The sequence below is a fragment of the Culex pipiens genome, chromosome 3, assembly GCF_016801865.2.
Source record: "Culex pipiens pallens isolate TS chromosome 3, TS_CPP_V2, whole genome shotgun sequence".
Lineage (NCBI taxonomy): Eukaryota > Metazoa > Arthropoda > Insecta > Diptera > Culicidae > Culex > Culex pipiens.
Genome location: NC_068939.1, coordinates 181,986,525 through 182,004,385, shown reverse-complemented (window position 1 = coordinate 182,004,385; position 17,861 = coordinate 181,986,525). Strand labels below are relative to the sequence as shown.

The 17,861-nt window shown below is 36.7% G+C and overlaps 1 protein-coding gene across 1 annotated transcript in view; it reads right to left on the bottom strand.

Moving 5' to 3' along the window:
• Nucleotides 1–17,861, bottom strand: part of LOC120416153 (nuclear pore complex protein Nup88) — a 159,187-nt gene that overhangs the window by 2,266 nt on the left and 139,060 nt on the right. The window lies entirely within an intron of this gene.

Genomic DNA, 17,861 nt, shown 5'->3' with positions numbered 1-17,861 from the left:
CCAAAATGCACGTGCGACAAGTTAGCACGACAGCAACGAAGTAACGTTTGCCTGAAGAAAGGCCCTCTGAGTATGCTTTGATCTTGTTTTTCCTGACTTTCGCTTGATCGCTGAGTTTGGCAGGGATGAATACAAATTTGAATGATTGGGTTTAATTTCCTACTTGTCATGGATTTTTACAATCATTTAGTGGTAACTTGAGAATCAAAACTATTCTCCAACTGTACTGTATACGCCAAAAGACGAGATTTTGTTTGATGTAGATTGTAGTTTTATATTTATGGCTAAAGGAAAAAAACCAGATTTTTTTTATGACTTTTAAATTTAGTCACATATTATGTACTATTTTTTTTTTTTTTTTTTCACCAATAAATACTTCTCTAGCGCTTGAGTCTAGGATAGTGCAAAATCTGATACCGGAGTAAAATTTAAAAAAAAAAAATGTCATACAGTATTACAAAACTCATTTTTTATGCAAAACAAGTTTGCAATCGAAAATTACTTAACAATTATTTTTGATACAGAGCACCCTTTTTAAGCAGTTAACATTTTCAATTTAAACTTTTCGAAAAATGGTAGTTTTTAAAATAAGGAAAAACACTCTGCAAAAAATTATGAAGGCTATATTTCAAAATTTCTACGCCAAGCCTAACATTTGAAAATGTGAAAAAGTGCCAAAATAAGCAATTGTCTGAGACTTTGGACAACGGTAACTTTTATGCATTTTTTTTTATTTGTATGAAATTTTTCTATGATCAAAAAAGACATTTTGCATCATCCATACAAGTCTCTTTACAAATTTGGCCGCTGTCCGTAAAATATTCAAAAATCTGTATCTTGAGAGCGAATTTTCTGATCAATTTGGTGTCATCGGCAAAGTTGATGACTTCCGGATAAAAATCTCGGGTTTTGTTACAAAACCGAGAGTTTTCGATACCTAGACCATTTCATATTTTGTCCGGTTTTCCGTTTAGTTATGAAACTATAGGAACAGTTGAATGCTTAGTAATCGATAAAAAAATTTAAGCATTCAATTTGGATGATCAATGATTTTTTTTTAATTTAGGGTATAGATCCGCAAAAGTCTAGCTCTTTAGATATTTTCTATGTAATTTTATACATTTTCATAAGACTCGGCATTATATTTACGAATACAAATATTTTGTAATACGAAAAATTAAATAAAAAATTATATTTTGCACTATAAGGCAAACCAGGCCAATTAGAAAAGCCATATTTTTGCATATAGTTTTGATATTATTGATTGATTTAAATTTAAACACGAACAGAACAATACACTTAGTACACTTATTCTCAAATTCAATGTTGTAAAATCGTTTGTTCCTATAAATACTATAGTCCCAGTTGGCGATAGTGATTTAAATTGATAAAAAAAAAAATGATTAGAATATTTTTTGTTAAACAAACACGAATCCTAAACTAATATAAAATGTATTATTGAGTTGACTACATTTTCTATGTTTCCGTTTCTTTTCTTTTTTCTGCTTTAGTTCATATTTTTCGGGCTGATATACAAAATGATTTATAAGAAACTTACAAAATCTAAATCTCATTAGATAAAGAATAGTGGATGACCTAACATCCAAGGCACAACAAAAATTCCAATTTTGAATGCTATTAAGCTTTCTTAAAACTGTATGATTTCAAGTTTTAAAAATTTCACAAAAGTATTAAAAACTGGTTTTATGACCTCTTTAAAAATATCCCGGGATTCCGCAAATTCTTACAAACAAAAATAGAATAAAATTTCAAAAGGGCCAAACATTCAATATTACGCCCTTTTAAAATGTTAGTCTTGGTTTAAAAATTTTGAAAATATTTTAACATTGAAAATCGGACCATTAGTTGCTGAGATATCTACATTAGAAAATCGTGTGTTGTTTGGGTGGGACTTAGGATACATCAATTCGAGCCAAACATTTCATTAGGGCACAAAACCAAAAACCGCCATTCGAGAAAATCGCTTGCAAAAAGTGGACAACTTGTTTCAATTCCTATTTAAAAAAGAAGCTTGACTGATGGCATTTTAACTGACGATTCGATAAATTACATCATTATCCTCAACTCTGCTTTAATGCTTCTTAATATTTGTAGATTTTCGCAATAAAAATCATAATTTTAAAAAATCTCGTTATAAGGCCCTTTTAGCTTTCCAACTGCTGTTCATAAGAATCTATGACATTTTCCCGAAACCCATATTACCGAAGGGACATTTCCCCGAATGCCACTTCCCCGAAAAGACACTTCCCCTAATAGTCATTTCCCCGAATTCCATTTACCCGAATTTCCCATTTCCCCTAATCGTCCACATTCCCGAATGCCATTTTCCCGAATGGGCCACAATCCCGAATGCCATTTACCCGATTAGTCATATCCCTGAATAGTCATTTCCCTGAATAGTCATTTCCCTGAACGCCATTTCCCCGAACGCGGTCAAGCCGAAATGCCCGGTGCCCCGGAGCGCGCGCGCTCCTGGGCACCGGGCATTTCGGCTTGACCGCGTTCGGGGAAATAGCATTTTACAGTCGACTCTCTGCTTGTCAATATCCAAGGGACCGTCGAGGAAGAGAATCATCAGATTACAGAACGATGCAAAATGAAGACTCGATTGAAAATATTTTTTTCTTGATACCCAGCTATGGGAGAGAATCATGGCAACGTCCATCAAACAAAACCAAACTAATGTCAAACACCCTTTAAAGCTTCGTTTCGCCAAGAAAAATGTCTATGCAAGCCATGAAAACTGAAATTATTGACAACCGGAAGAGATTTTTAAAGCAAACAGGGACTGAAGAATTCATCGATAGACCAGAGAGTCGACTGTGTAAGAAAAAAATGATGGCAATTTTTATCACATCAAACTACATATAATATTTCTTGAAAGGTTCGTATTGGCCTTGAATGATCAACTTTCTTTTTGGCTTCACTCAGAACAGACGTAGCATTTTAGGGGGGAAGGGGTGTTGTAAGGTTTGGTACTATTCATTCAAATACAATGAATATTGTTACAGACTTATTTTATACATTCTCAAAACAAATACCTTTTTCTTATAGACATGATAATAATAATGCAATAGAAATTTTGTTATTTTTTATGATTCAGAAAACAAACCGTGCGATTTTCGTAGTACAGAACCCCGTTCACACTGATCATTTTATTCGCATTGCTGGTTTGGGATTTGGCGAAAAGTATAATCAACAAAAATTTATACCAGCCTTATGTACCTATTTGTTCGATTTTTGCGTTCTTGAACAAAATTCGAAAAAAAAAATTCCTTGCAAATTTCTCAAAAACAACATTTAATCATGCGGTTGAATACAAATGTTAATTGAACAACAAAAAATCTAGTAATTGGGTCCTAAAATTAAGCTTAAATTTGTGATATTATTGTTCACAAGAAAAATAAGCTTTACTAAGTACAATGACCCTTTGTACGACCGCAAAGGATTTAAAAGGGATTTTTAATTCAATTTCTAAAAATTCACTTCACGGCCCTTCTTGGCAGAAAAGCTCCTACTTGACAGCTCGATCCAGGGGGGGCATAGTTGATCCATCGGAAAAATGTTGTCTTGTCAAAAACTTTTTTTTGCATAAAAATGAATAAAAAAAAGTTATCAGAAATGGTTTTCAATCGTGTTTTTTACCGTTGTTCATAAAAATTGACAAAGGGCTTTACTACCCAATTTACAACATTTAATCAACAGTGAGATCATCAGCATACCCGAAAAAGCTGTTTGTTCGGTAAAATTGAGAAAGAAAATAACTGTTAGTCATGGAAAAAGGCTTTAGCGAAAATGATGATTAGGGGATATGCAAATTCGAGTAATTTTAAATTTAAATAAACGGCAATTGGCGTAAGTGTCATTTCGGGGAAACGGCATTCGGGGAAATGGCCGATTAGGGGAAATGGCATTCGGGGATATAGCCGATTAGGGGAAATGATATTCGGGGAAATGGCATTCGGGGATGTGGCTGATTAGGGGAAGTGGTATTCGGGGATGTGGCCAATTAGGGGAAATGATTTTCGGGGAAATGGCATTCGGGGAAATGTCATTCGGGGAAATGAGCTAGACCCTGTTCATAATGGGCCCTTTCAAAATGCAATTTCGAAGAGAATTAAAAGGGCACTAAAGCGCTGTCGCCGGATTGATGTTTTGAATGATGTTTATGGGCCCTTTTGTTTAGTTAGAAATAATGAGGGATTCAGTGGAAATTTTGATAATTGGTGAAGTTTTGTGATTGAATGGTATGTAAAACATAAAAATTCTTCAAAAGAGTACAGAACAGCAGCCGCGGGACCGTATTAAATATTGTATTTCGACGAAGTTTTTTTTTCTGCAGAAATGCTTGGTGAAAAGTAAACCAAACTTTGTTTTGAAGTGAATTAGGGTTAAGAATGTATGAAAAGTTCATTTTATAACACAAAAAGTTCCACAACTACTAAAAACTAACGAAAAACAAAAGGGCACATATTAACATTTTTTTTTGGCTTGGAGTGAAAATTGTTATGTGCACTTTTGTGTTTTTGATTTTTTCAATGGTAAATTGTTTGCTATCAATCTGATTCTTGGAGGGCATGTAGGGAGTGTACTAATGAATGGAATAGTGGAATAATTCCGAATGTTTACGTTTTGGTTTTGTGCCCTAATGAAATGTTTGGCTCGAATTTTCCTGTTTTTAAACCATTTCATGGCAATATCTCAGCAACTACGGGTCGTATCAACAAAGTTCGAAAATGCAATATAGAGAATTTTCTCTCCTTTCAAAAATATTTTTTTCAAAGGTGAGCTAACATGTGCACTAATTTTAAAAAAAGAAAAACTGCGACTATTTTCAAAAAAGTCACCTAAAAATGGATTTTACTTGAAAACGGTGCACTTTATGAAAATTTCACTAAAGTAATTTTTGATTGCAAATTTGATTTTACATCGAAAAATGAACTTGAAAAATTTTTGCCGCCGATTTTTCGAGTTTTTTTAAAATCAGTATTGATTCAAAAATTGATAACTCGCTCAAAGATTTTTTGCTAACCTGGAAATTTCTAAAAAGTTGGCATTTGATGTCCTCTAAAACACATAAAAAAAAAATGTGTTTTTTCGCAAATCAAGTTTTAGTGACAAAAGTTAAATAAAAAATCAAAAAATTTTTTTTACTGTGTATCTTTTCTTTCAGTGTAGTCCCTATCCATACCTACAACTTTGCCGACGACACCAAATCGATCAAAAAATTCCTTCAAAAGATACAGATTTTTTTTAATTTTCATACATCATTTTTGTATGGCCAGCTGTCAAATTTGTATGGAAAATTATATGGACAAACTAATGATGCAAAATGGCTTCTTTGGGCATACCGAAGGCATCAAAAATGTTTCAGTCGGATTAAAAAATACAAAAATTAAAATTTAAGAAAAAAGACCGATTTCGTAGAGAATTGCTCTAATGTTTTTTGAAGATCTAAAATTGGTTAAAAAATTGTTTTTTTGCAATTTTTTAAATCGAAGCTCGTCTAAAGGCGTGATTGGGTTGTAGAGGGTTAATACTAACCAAAACGATAGTAAGATTGAAATCAATGAAGAAACGATTAAATCAAAGTAATTTTGCAGCTTTGATCAAAACTTAAACTTAGAAATTAAGCATTTTGCCTTCCTCACTCTGAGGTAAGGCTATAATCCTGCTCTGAAAATGAACTTTTTATTAAAAGCTCCTAGACCCACCTTCATGTATACATATCGACTCAGAATCGAAAACTGAACAAATGTCTGTGTGTGTGTATGTGTGTGTGTGTGTATGTGTGTGTGTGTGTATGTATGTATGTGTTCAAAATTCTTGCCAAGTTTTCTCAGCACTGGCTGGACCGATTTTGATCAAACCGGTTGCATTCGACTTGGTTTAGGGTCCCATACATCGCTATTGAATTGTTTGAAGTTTCGATAAGTAGTTCAAAAGTTATGTATAAAAATGTGTTTTCACAAATATCCGGATCTCAATTATATGCATGTAAACGATGTCCGGATCCATCATCCGACCCATCGTTGGTTAGGTAATTGAAATGCCTTTTCAATGAGTCCAAAACATTGAAGATCTGGCAACCCTGTCTTGAGTTATGACCACTTAAGTGAAATTTATGTACTTTTTTGAAGCCGGATCTCACTTAAATGTATCTAAACTATGTCCGGATCCATAATGCGACCCATCGTTGGTTAGGTAATTGAAAGACCTTTCCAATGAGTCCAAAACATTGAAGATCTGGCAACCCTGCCTCGAGTTATGACCACTTAAGTGATTTTATGTACTTTTTTGAAGGCGGATCTCACTTAAATGTATGTAAACTATGTCCGGATCCATCATCCGACCCATCGTTGGTTAGGTAATTGAAATGCCTTTCCAATGAGTCCAAAACATTGAAGATCTGGCAACCCTGTCTTGAGTTATGACCACTTAAGTGAAATTTATGTACTTTTTTGAAGCCGGATCTCACTTAGATGTATGAAAACTATGTCCGGATCCATCATCCAACCCATCGTTGGTTAGGTAATCAAAAGACCTTTCCAATGAGTCCAAAACATTGAAGATCTGGCAACCCTGTCTCAAGTTATGACCACTTAAGCGATATTTATGAACTTTTTTAAGCCGGATCTCACTAATCTGTATGAAAACTATGTCCGGGTCCATCGTCCGACCCATCGTTGGTTAGGTAATCAAAACACCTTTCCAGTGAGTCCAAAACATTGAAGATCTGGCAACCCTGTCTCAAGTTATGACCACTTAAGTGATACTATTTGAGGATCAATACTTTAAATCGAGCATAAAAGGCATGCCAAAATTAAGTGTAGAACGGTACTCAATTTCTGTTAAATAAAATAAAATAATATAAATAAATAAAAATGACTTTGATAATTACTACAACAGTTGACCCAGAAAAATCTTTAGTATGATCTCCATAAACAAACCTTATTTCAAACATAAAAAAATGACGGTCTAAAAATTTACCAAACTAAAATATTGTAAAAACAATACGAAAAAAAATGCTTCCGCCTCGTAAGTGGTAGATCGGGGTTCAAATCCCGTCTCGGACCAACAAAACTGGTGAACTTTAACCTGCTGGATTCGATTGCTCTGTAAAGGGATGGTAGTGTATCGTCACAAACTGGACCTTATCAAGACACAGGAGTGTAGCCAGAATATTGGTTCGGGGTGCTGGAAGAAGAAATTTTCTTCTTCTTTTCTTCTTATTCCCTCTCTCCCATATGTCTTCCAAAAATTTCGGGACGGGCTTCAGCCCGAAGCCCACCCCCCTGGCTACGGGCCTGTCAAGACACCTTAGGAAGACAACCTATGGAATGTTGGCATTAACCTTTACATGTTAACATTAAGTTGATTAATAAACTGTCACTGAATCCGCTTTGTAAATGCCGGCCCCGATACACTTCACGAGTGTACCCCTCAGGAACAGGGAAAGATTTAATTTTTTACTTGTAATAGTTATTTCATTAGATACTTCAGGGTGAAATGCAGCAAAATCATCGAATCGAATAGAAATTTGCTGAGATATGTTCAAAGATGCATTTCTAGAGTTTTTTTTAATGGTCCTTTAAACTATTTATTGTGTTTCATATGTTTACAGGACCTAAACTCTAGATTTCTAACCTTTCGACCCCATCAGAGCTGCAAGTGTATTTACATTTGTCAACATTTAAGTGACAATTTTAGAAGATTGATCTCAATAGTTTTTAATTATGGTTTCGTATCATGCAAATATTCAAACTTACTTGTTACTAGTTAGAAGTAAACGGCACTCGTTGGAAGGAACTCGTTGTTTGAAAACCGATGTGATCCCAAGAGATCAGCTCGAGACCGTACGGTGGTCGTTTTCGTCAAGATCAGTTCTTTGTTGTAAAAAGAATTCAGAGGCCTCATGATCGGAGAAACTTCCTTTTTCGTCCATGTTGGCAGCGACGTACGAAAGGCAAAAACTCGATCTGCTCCTTGGAACCGTGCCCGTGCATCCCTGGCTCATTGATTAGCACCTGCATGCCCAGCTCATTGAGTTATAAAAAATCAAGTGCTCACCAAATGGTCGTCGTCGTCCTCGGAGGCGGTTTTATCGCCGACGTCCTCGTTCTGTAGCTGAGCCATGGCCACAGAGAAAATTCGCGGCCGGTAATTTGATCCCCAGCAGGCGCAGTTGGGTAGCGACGAGCCGGTTGTCACGTTCTGGGATAAATCCGGCGCGCCGGATATTCGCAATAAGGCAAGAAACAGTGCACTGGCGACGATGATCGCAAGCAGCGAAAATTCTGTGCAAAAAGAGCACCTAATCACAAAAAAAAAACAAACACACTTTGACACAAAGACCAAACACCAAACAACACATTTAAATTTGACATGTCACAAACATTTTTATGGCTGCGTTCTTTTCGTCGATTTTATTCATGGCATTCATGGTCGATTAAAAGGGCCAAGATGGATTGACTTGAGAAGGTGTGATATGAGCCCAAGCAAAAATCATGATTGAGTATTTCGACGAAAACGGCGGGTGGGGACATTATAATATATATCCATTTTTATTTTAAAAGGACCAATAAACTATTGTCTTTCATATGATTATAGGACCTAATAAAAAAATGTGCTATGTTAGGAATGACAGCGTTCGGAACAAGGTTCGGAAATTTGTAATGCTTTTTTCCTCGAAATTACCTAAAAGCATTTTTGATAAAAATTGAATAGGGTCCTTAAATTAAGCTAACATTGCAGATATTTTTGTTCACAACGACAAAGCCTAGGACAAAGCTTTTTTTTTCTGAGCACAATTGGGTCCTAAAATGAAGCTTAGATTGCTGATATTATTGTTTACAGCGATAAAGCTTATTTTTCTGAGTACAATGACCCTTTGTACGACCAAAAAGAGTTTAAAATGGATTTTAAATCAATTTTGAAAAATTAACCTCGCGATCCTTCTTGACAGAAATGGTCCTACTTGACAGCTCTTTCCAAGGGAACCATAGTTAATCCATCGAAAAAATGTTGTCTTGTTAAAAAAAAATTGCATTAATATGAAAAAAAGTTATCAGAAATGGTTTTTAATCGTGTTTTTTACCGTTGTACATAAAAATTGACATAGGGCTTTAGTACCCAATTACCCTTTGTACGATCACAAAGGGTTTTAAATGGATTTTTAAATCAATTTTGTTAAACTTAACTTTGCGGCCTTTCTTAACAGAAAGTATTTACTAGATTTTGTGTTTCATATGTTTAAAGGACTTATTCAAATAACACTCTCGGTATCTTACTTAGAAATCCATTTTTTTTTGTGGAAACACAAAGTGTCATTGGGCTAATAAAAACAAGCTTTATTGTTGATAACACTAATTTCAGCACTTATGTTTAGTCCTACCCAATTTCACTTGCGATCATAATGTGTGGTGAATATTGACGATTAATTGGGTACTAAAGCCCTATGTCAATTTTTATGTACAACGGTAAAAAACACGATTAAAAACCATTTCTGATCACTTTTTTTTATTTTAATGCAATTTTTTTTTTTGACAGGACAACATTTTTCCGATGGATTAACTATGGTCCCCTTGGAATGAGCTGTCAAGTATGAGCTTTTCTGTCAAGAAGGACCGCGAGGTTAATTTTTCAAAATTGTTTTAAAATTCCATTTTAAACTCTTTGTGGTCGTACAAAGGGTCATTGTACTCAGAAAAATAAGCTTTATCGCTGTAAACAATAATATCAGCAATCTAAGCTTCATTTTAGGACCCAATTTTGATTGAAAATGTTTGTTAAATTGAAACCATAAGTGATTAATCGTAAAATTGTTTATAAGATTTAGCATAAGAGATAAGAGCATTTGACTTCCTATAGGCGATCAAACGTCAAAATTACACCCCTCTAGAGGGCGCTGAAACACGTTATATTACATTTATTTCTACATTATTTTCTACAGAAATTAAATTGGTTTCATTTAGTAATAAATTATACTATATTATAATAGAGTCGAAAGCCCTATGTCAATAATTATGCACAACGGTAAAAAAACACGATAAAAAACCTTTTCATTTTCATTTATTTTAATGCAAAAAATAAATTGACAAGACAACATTTTTTCGATGGATCAACTATGGTCCCCTTGGAACAAGCTGTCAAGTAGGACCATTTCTGTCAAGAAGGTCCGCGAAGTAATTTTTTTGAAAATTTAAATCCTTTGCGGTCGTACAAAGGGTCATTCACTCAAAAAACCTTTCACCACAGAGTTGCATGAAAATTCCGGTGGCAACCAATTTTCGATTCTCGATGAAATTTTCAAAAGGCCCTATCTGCATAGGAAACCCATGAGGGATAGGTTGTTTTGAAAATTTAATCTAGGATTGAAAACAACGTTTTGCATGAGTCATGCAACAGTCACATTACATTCATGTCAACTCTGCTTGATTTCCACGCAGATTACACTCACACAACAAAATACCACGTGGAATTCATGCCTGAAAATTTGGAGGCGTGGCTTGCGGGTCAGCTGATTTGGGTTTGCATGAAATTCATGTCACATGCGCAAGTAAAGTGGTACGGAAAATACCCACTGACCATTTCATGCAACATTGTGGTGAAAAGTGACGACGATGAGCAGAGTTGAAAAGTTGCGTGATTTTCCTGTCTGAAAATTTTGAGCCAGGCGTGCAAGGCTGTGGGCAATCGCCAATCAGTTTGCTGCTGCTTCTCATCGAATAAACATAGTTTCTGCCACCGGAACAGAAATAGTATTGATCTTTGAAATCTGTACGTGCAAAGTAAGTATTATGCGCATAATTGTATCGTATTTAGCCAAGATCATAGCATTAAATTTGTATGTTCTTATTTTCTAGACCACGGAACCAGAACGTCCAGCACGCCTAATCGGAGCCTCCACCACAATGGCCAAGTGTAGCATTAGGCAAGAGGTGCGCAAGGCCCAGCGGGACCGGCCATCAAGGGAGTCAAGCAGGCTGAGAAGAAGGTGATGGAGGTATCGGCCACGAACAGTATACCGGTCGAGATACCAGTATACAACCGTCGGTGAAACGGTAGGCCGCCCAGCTGTCCGCAAGCCACAAGCGATTAGCCCCAAACCTGGACCATTTTTGCGTGTGTGTGCTGATGTCGCAGAATTGAATACAATATAAAAAAGTGAATTCTGATATATATCAACAAAAATACTTATTTTTATTAGCCCAACGATCCTTTGTATGTCCACAAAGGGTTTAAAATGGATTTCTAAATCAATTTTGCAAAAAAAACATCGCGACTTTTCTTGACATAATTTACAACGTTTACTTTTCACTATAGAAGTTTTGCAGCAAAGCTTAAAGACACATGTCGCCACCTATGAACAAGTAGCGAAAACCAATGATTTAAAAAGATGTGTTTTTACCTTCAAAATCAACAACTTATGCCGGATTCAGATCAGAAAAAATATTTCCAACATAATGGTGAACAACTTTCTAATATTTGTTTAATTTTTCTATGAGAAAACTCTACATTTAGAAAAAGATAGAACTATTTGAAAAGAAATGCTGTCATAAATCGAAAAAAAATTATTGAATATACATAAAAATATCTGTATTCAACTATATAACTGTTTATTTCATTGATATATACGGGAAAACTATTTTTTTCGTGTTTCAAAACAAAAAAAGAAAAAGTTCACAAATTTCTGCGTGCCCTAAATTTGATGTTTATTATTTTAAAGCAAAAAAAAAATCTCGTCTTTTGCAACCAGTTTTATTAAGATTGATGCAGGGAATCATGAGAAATAATCGATTTTGTAATTCAACCCAGCAAAACAGTTTTCGAATTTTGGCCAGTAACCTTACAAATTTCGCATGCGATTGCAATGTGTAGTGAATATTGGATAAATTTGGACTGGAAAATTTTGTAAAACTGGTAAAAAAGTGAACATATTCGATCCATTATAAAATGGTTTATAAGATTGTTTTAAACGTTGTATATAAAAATTGACGTAGAACTCTAGGACCCCATTCTTAATTCCACAAAAAAAACATAAACATATCTCGACTTTGTTTTGATTAGGTCCTATACATATATGAAAGACAATAGCTTATAGAACCTTTTCAAAAACAACTCTGGATATGCTTCCAGCCTCGCTTCCAGCTAAGTTAGCTTTGCATTTGATTACCTATCACATTTCCACCTTGTTTTACTATCTTGTCATCAAAAGGCTGCGTTCGGTGTCGATGAAAAGTTTTCATCGATTATTTGAAATCGGCGACTTTCAATCTAGCAACACTGCCTTCGGGTAAAAAACTTTCAACGAATAACAAGTGATTTTTTCAAGTGAAAGATTTTTTTTGAAAAAATAGTGTTTTTGTTACGTTTAGAAGTTATTTTACTGCAGAAGGCTCATTTATATATAAATTGAACTTAAAAGTAAGTATAAAATTGATAACAAAAAGCTTATTTTTTAATTTTCGTCTCAATTTAAAAAAAAATTGTGGTTCCTTGCGTAAAAAAACAAGATGGATGTTTGTAACATTGGTTTTTTTTTTATAAATGTCGCACTAATCGAGAACACTCCAGATATGAATTCGTGAACGGTTTATTTTGGATTTTCTAATTCTAGGATGTTTTTAAAAGAACACAGAAGCCATTTCTATTCCATACCCACTTTTTCGACTTCACGGAAGAGATTTTTTAAGGTTTGGTGATCGAATCGTGGTCGTTGGTCGTGGCAAGAGTGGTTGCCTCTCACCCCAGTTGACCTGGATGCGGGCCCAGTCGGAACCGATGACATTTTTCGAGAAGAGATTGATCTGATCACGCCTTCTGTCGTATGGCGAAGTAAATGCTGTCCCGGTCTAACCTAAAAGTTAGATCGTTAGATCAGTCCAGGTGTAGGAGTCGTCTCCCTGGGAGAACACCCTGCCTCGGTAGAGTCGCTGGTCGGCAGTTGGATTAACAATATCAACGTTGTCAGTTTGAATCCCGCGGTGGATGGGAGCTTAGGTGTAAAAAGAGGTGGCAAATGCTCATAATTGGGTCCTAAAATGAAGCTTAGATTGCTGATATTATTGTTTACAGCGATAAAGCTTATTTTTCTGAGTACAATGATCCTTTGTACGACCACAAAGAGTTTAAAATTGATTTTTAAATCAATTTGGAAAAATTAACCTCGCGGTCCATCTTGACAGAAAAGTTCCTTCTTGACAGCTCGTTCCAAGGGGACCATAGTTGATCCATCGAAAAAATGTTGTCTTGTCAATATTTTTTATTGCATTAAAATGAAAAAAAGTGATCAGAAATGGTTTTTAATCGTGTTTTTTACCGTTGTACATAAAAATTGACATAGGGCTTTAGTACCCAATTGTGGTATTCTGTCGTTCCTGCTCACTCCTTTTTAAATTTAGGGCTAGTGTTTTTTTTGCTTTCTCAGCTACACTTGGCTCTTTCCATTTGAAGAATCGTCGCTAATATTTCAAATAGTGCTCACACTTAGTTAATCTACATCAAGGCTGTATAGAAAGCCGTGAATCTAAATTGCTTAACTTGAAATGTCAGCGTCAAAATACAGGATCGATTCTTCGATACCCCGTGACATTTCCGTAGTAGGTAACAGTTCAATTAGGTTTTACGCCGACTCGATTTGGAGGTTAGAAAGGAGTGCACTATTTACATCTCTTAGAGCATCTCCACCGGTGCGCACATAAATGAGTGACTATTTTGTTCACCCACAGCGCTACTATTTTAGTTTAGTCACCCTTCCCACACCGGTCGTTGATAAAACGGGTTGATAATATAGTCACTGCCAACCCCACCGGGGGTGAGTATCAGCTTATTTTGACGTTTCGAAATAAAAAATGTTTTAATTTATTGGCATGACCGATTTGCCAAAATCTTCAAAGCCAGAAGTAATTATTTCCAAAAAAAAAACTAGATTGGTCGCAACCTGGATTGGTCCGGGTTCCCCGGGGAATGTTCCGTTGGAACGACATTGGCAGCATCGTATGAATATGGGCAATATTGGTGTCAAACTTCGCGATTTTCAAAATCACATATGAAAATTACGAAAACTGACATTTTAAACGGACTGGCCGGAACCCGGATGGTTCCGGGTTTCCCGGGGGATGTTCCGTTGGAGGGGCATTGGCGGCTCCGATGAATATTGGCAATATTGGTGTCAAACTTCACGATTTTCAAAATCACATATGAAAATTACGAAAACTGACATTTTAAACGGACTGGCCGGAACCCGGATGGTTCCGGGGTTTCCGGGGGATGTTCCGTTGGAGGGTCATTGGCGGCTCCGATGAATATTGGCAATATTGGTGTCAACCTTCACGATTTTCAAAATCACATATGAAAATTACGAAAACTGACATTTTAAACGGACTGGCCGGAATCCGGATGGTTCCGGGTTTCCCGGGGGATGTTCCGTTGGAGGGGCATTGGCGGCTCCGATAAATATGGGCAATATTGGTGTTAAATTTCATGATTTTCAATATCACATATGAATATTATGAAAATGGACATTTATAGTGGAGCTCCAGGGTTCCCCGAGGAATGTTCCGGGTTCCCCCAGGGATGTTCCGTTGGAAGGACATTGGCCGCACCGTATTAATATGGGCAATATTGGTGTCAAACTTCACAATTTTCAAAATCACATATGAAAATTACGAAAACTGACATTTTAAACGGACTGGCCAGAACCCGGATGGTTCCAGGTTCCCCGGAAGATGTTCCGTTGGAGGGACATATGGAATATATATATGGAACATATGGAAATCACGAAAATGGACATTGTGAGTGGACTGGCCCCGGGGATGTTCCGTTGAGCGGACATTGGCGGCACCGTACGAATATGGGCAATATTGGTGTCAAAATTCACGATTCTCAATACAGTGGACTCTCTCGTTGTCGATATTGAAGGGACCGTCGAGAGCGGGAGTTATCAAATTATAGAACGGAAAATCAAAGCAATCTATTTGAAGGGACTGAAAAATTTATTGACAGCTGGACTGCCCCTGATCGCATAAATGTCCCATATGCATTTCCATCGATTTCGAGTTATTGATGCAGTTTAGTTCAAAATTGTGTGCTCTTTCAAAAGAGCCTATAACATTATATACTTTGTTCTAGAAATCAGCAGGAAATCCAGTTTTTTCGCGAAAACTTAACACGTAGCCTTATGTATGGGACAAACTTCAAATGCGTTTTTCTCAGCTTGCTGTTTTTGCATATGGGACATTTATGCGAACATGGGCAGTGGAGCAATATTGATATCGAGAAGATCGACAGCCAGAGAGTCCACTGTATAACATATGAAAATTACGAAAATGGAAATTTTAAACGGACTGGCCACAACCCGAATCGGATGTTCCATTGAGGGGACATTTGCGGCACCGTATAATATGGGCAATATTGGTGTCAAACCTCACGATTTTCAAAATCACATGTGAAAATTACGAAAATGGACATGTTTAACGAACTGCCCACAACCCGGATGGTTCCGGGTTCCCCGAGGAATGTTCCGTTGGAAGGACATTGGCCGCACCGTATGAATATGGGCAATATTGGTATCAATCTTCACAATTTTAAAAATCACATGTGAAAATTACGAAAATTGAATTTTTGAGTGATCTGGCCACACCCCAGGTAGTTCCGGGTTCCCCGGGGGAAGTTATATGTATATGTTGGTGTCAAACTTCACGGTTTTCAAAATCACCTATCGAAATTACGGAAATGAACATATAAAGTTCAAACAAACTGCATCAGTCCGAGTTCCCCGGAGTTGAAAAGAAATATCAAATGATTTTTTCTGAAGTCATCCACAATCCACAATTTAAATACATTCAAAAAATAAATTCCTTCAATGTACCTTCAACGGAACATCCCCGGGGGAACCCAGATCAATTCGGATTGTGGCCAGTCCACTCACAATGTCCATTTTCGTAATTTCCATATGTGATTTTGAAAATCGTAAAGTTTGACACCAATATTGCCCATATTCATACTGTGCCGCCAATATCCGCTCAACGGAACATCCTCGGGGGAACCCAGATCAATTCGGATTGTGGCCAGTCCACTCACAATGTCCATTTTCGTAATTTCCATATGTGATTTTGAAAATCGTAAAGTTTGACACCAGTATTGCCCATATTCATACGGTGCCGCCAATATCCGCTCAACGGAACATCCTCGGGGGAACCCGGCCCAATTCGGATTGTGGCCAGTCCACTCACAATGTCCATTTTCGTAATTTCCATATGTGATTTTGAATATCGTGAAATTTAACACCAATATTGCCCATATTCATACGGTGCCGCCAATATCCGCTCAACGGAACATCCCCGGGGGAACCCGGATCAATTCGGATTGTGGCCAGTCCACTCACAATGTCTATTTTCATATTTTCCATACTTGATTTTGAAAATCGTAAAGTTTGACACCAGTATTGCCCATATTCATACGGTGCCGCCAATATCCGCTCAACGGAACATCCTCGGGGGAACCCGGACCAATTCGGATTGTGGCCAGTCCACTCACAATGTCCATTTTCGTGATTTCCATATGTGATTTTGAAAATCGTGAAATTTAACACCAATATTGCCCATATTCATCGTTGCCGCCAATATTCTTTCAACGGAACATCCCCCGGGGAACCTGGGCCAATCCGGGTTGTGGCCAATACAATGAAAATGTCCATCATCAATGTCCAGTTCCGTGGAAAAGTCAATTTAAAAAAAAATCTTGATTTTCCTTTCACTTCTTCAAGCAGACGTCAAATATTTGTGTGCGCTACTAGCGGGCGACTAAATTTGGTCACCCGTTGTTCACCGAGGGTCGAGCTGCTATTTTATGAGCGCGTTTGTGAGCGACCGGTGTGGGGATGAGTGATGGTGGAGCGCTTCCAAATCCTTACTGCGCGCGCCCGGTGGAGATGGTCTTAGCACAGTTCGACGCGCTCGTCGATTTTGTTCGGGGAAAATCGTCGACAATCGACGAAGACCATGTAAACCAGGGCCCCGGCGATGGCCTGATATGAGCTACCGAACAACATTGGCAATATGGCGTCGTTTGTTTATAAACATGAGATTGTTTGTGGATGAACCGAAAATTTTACTTTTTTGTAAAAAAAATCTATAACCGTTGAGCAATAACATTAAGTCTTACAAAACAGACAAAGTTTCGTTAAATTCTAGACCAAAATTTGTTTTATTATTATTTTTCAATTTAAACCTCTTTTATCGCGATTCTGATCACGATTGCACATCAAATCATCGTGGCTTTAGTGTATCTTTAGTTCTCACATCGATTCGCTGTAGATTCGTGTTTAAATTTTGAAATTTAGCATAAATTAAAATAAGCGGCAAAATTCCCAACTTCAGCCATGTGCAACAATTTCCACATCACCCATGCGGGAAACCGATAATGGGGTAATTCATGCGTTCCAAACTGTCAAAATTCCAAAACGTCATTGCCAATCTCCGGTTCGCTGCTTTTGTTCGTGTTTGAAGTTTCGGGCCGAGACTCTGATGTAAACAGTGCACACGAGCTGAGCAATTCTCTACGAAATCGGTCTTTTTTCTTCAATTTTAATTTTTGTATTTTTTAATCCGGCTGAAACTTTTTTGGTGCCTTCGGTATGCCCAAAGAAGCCATTTTGCATCATTAGTTTGTCCATATAATTTTCCATACAAATTTGGCAGCTGTCCATACAAAAATGATATGTGAAAATTCAAAAATCTGTATCTTTTGAAGGAATTTTTTGATCGATTTGGTGTCTTCGGCAAAGTTGTAGGTATGGATATGGACTACACTGGAAAAAAATGATACACGGTAAAAAA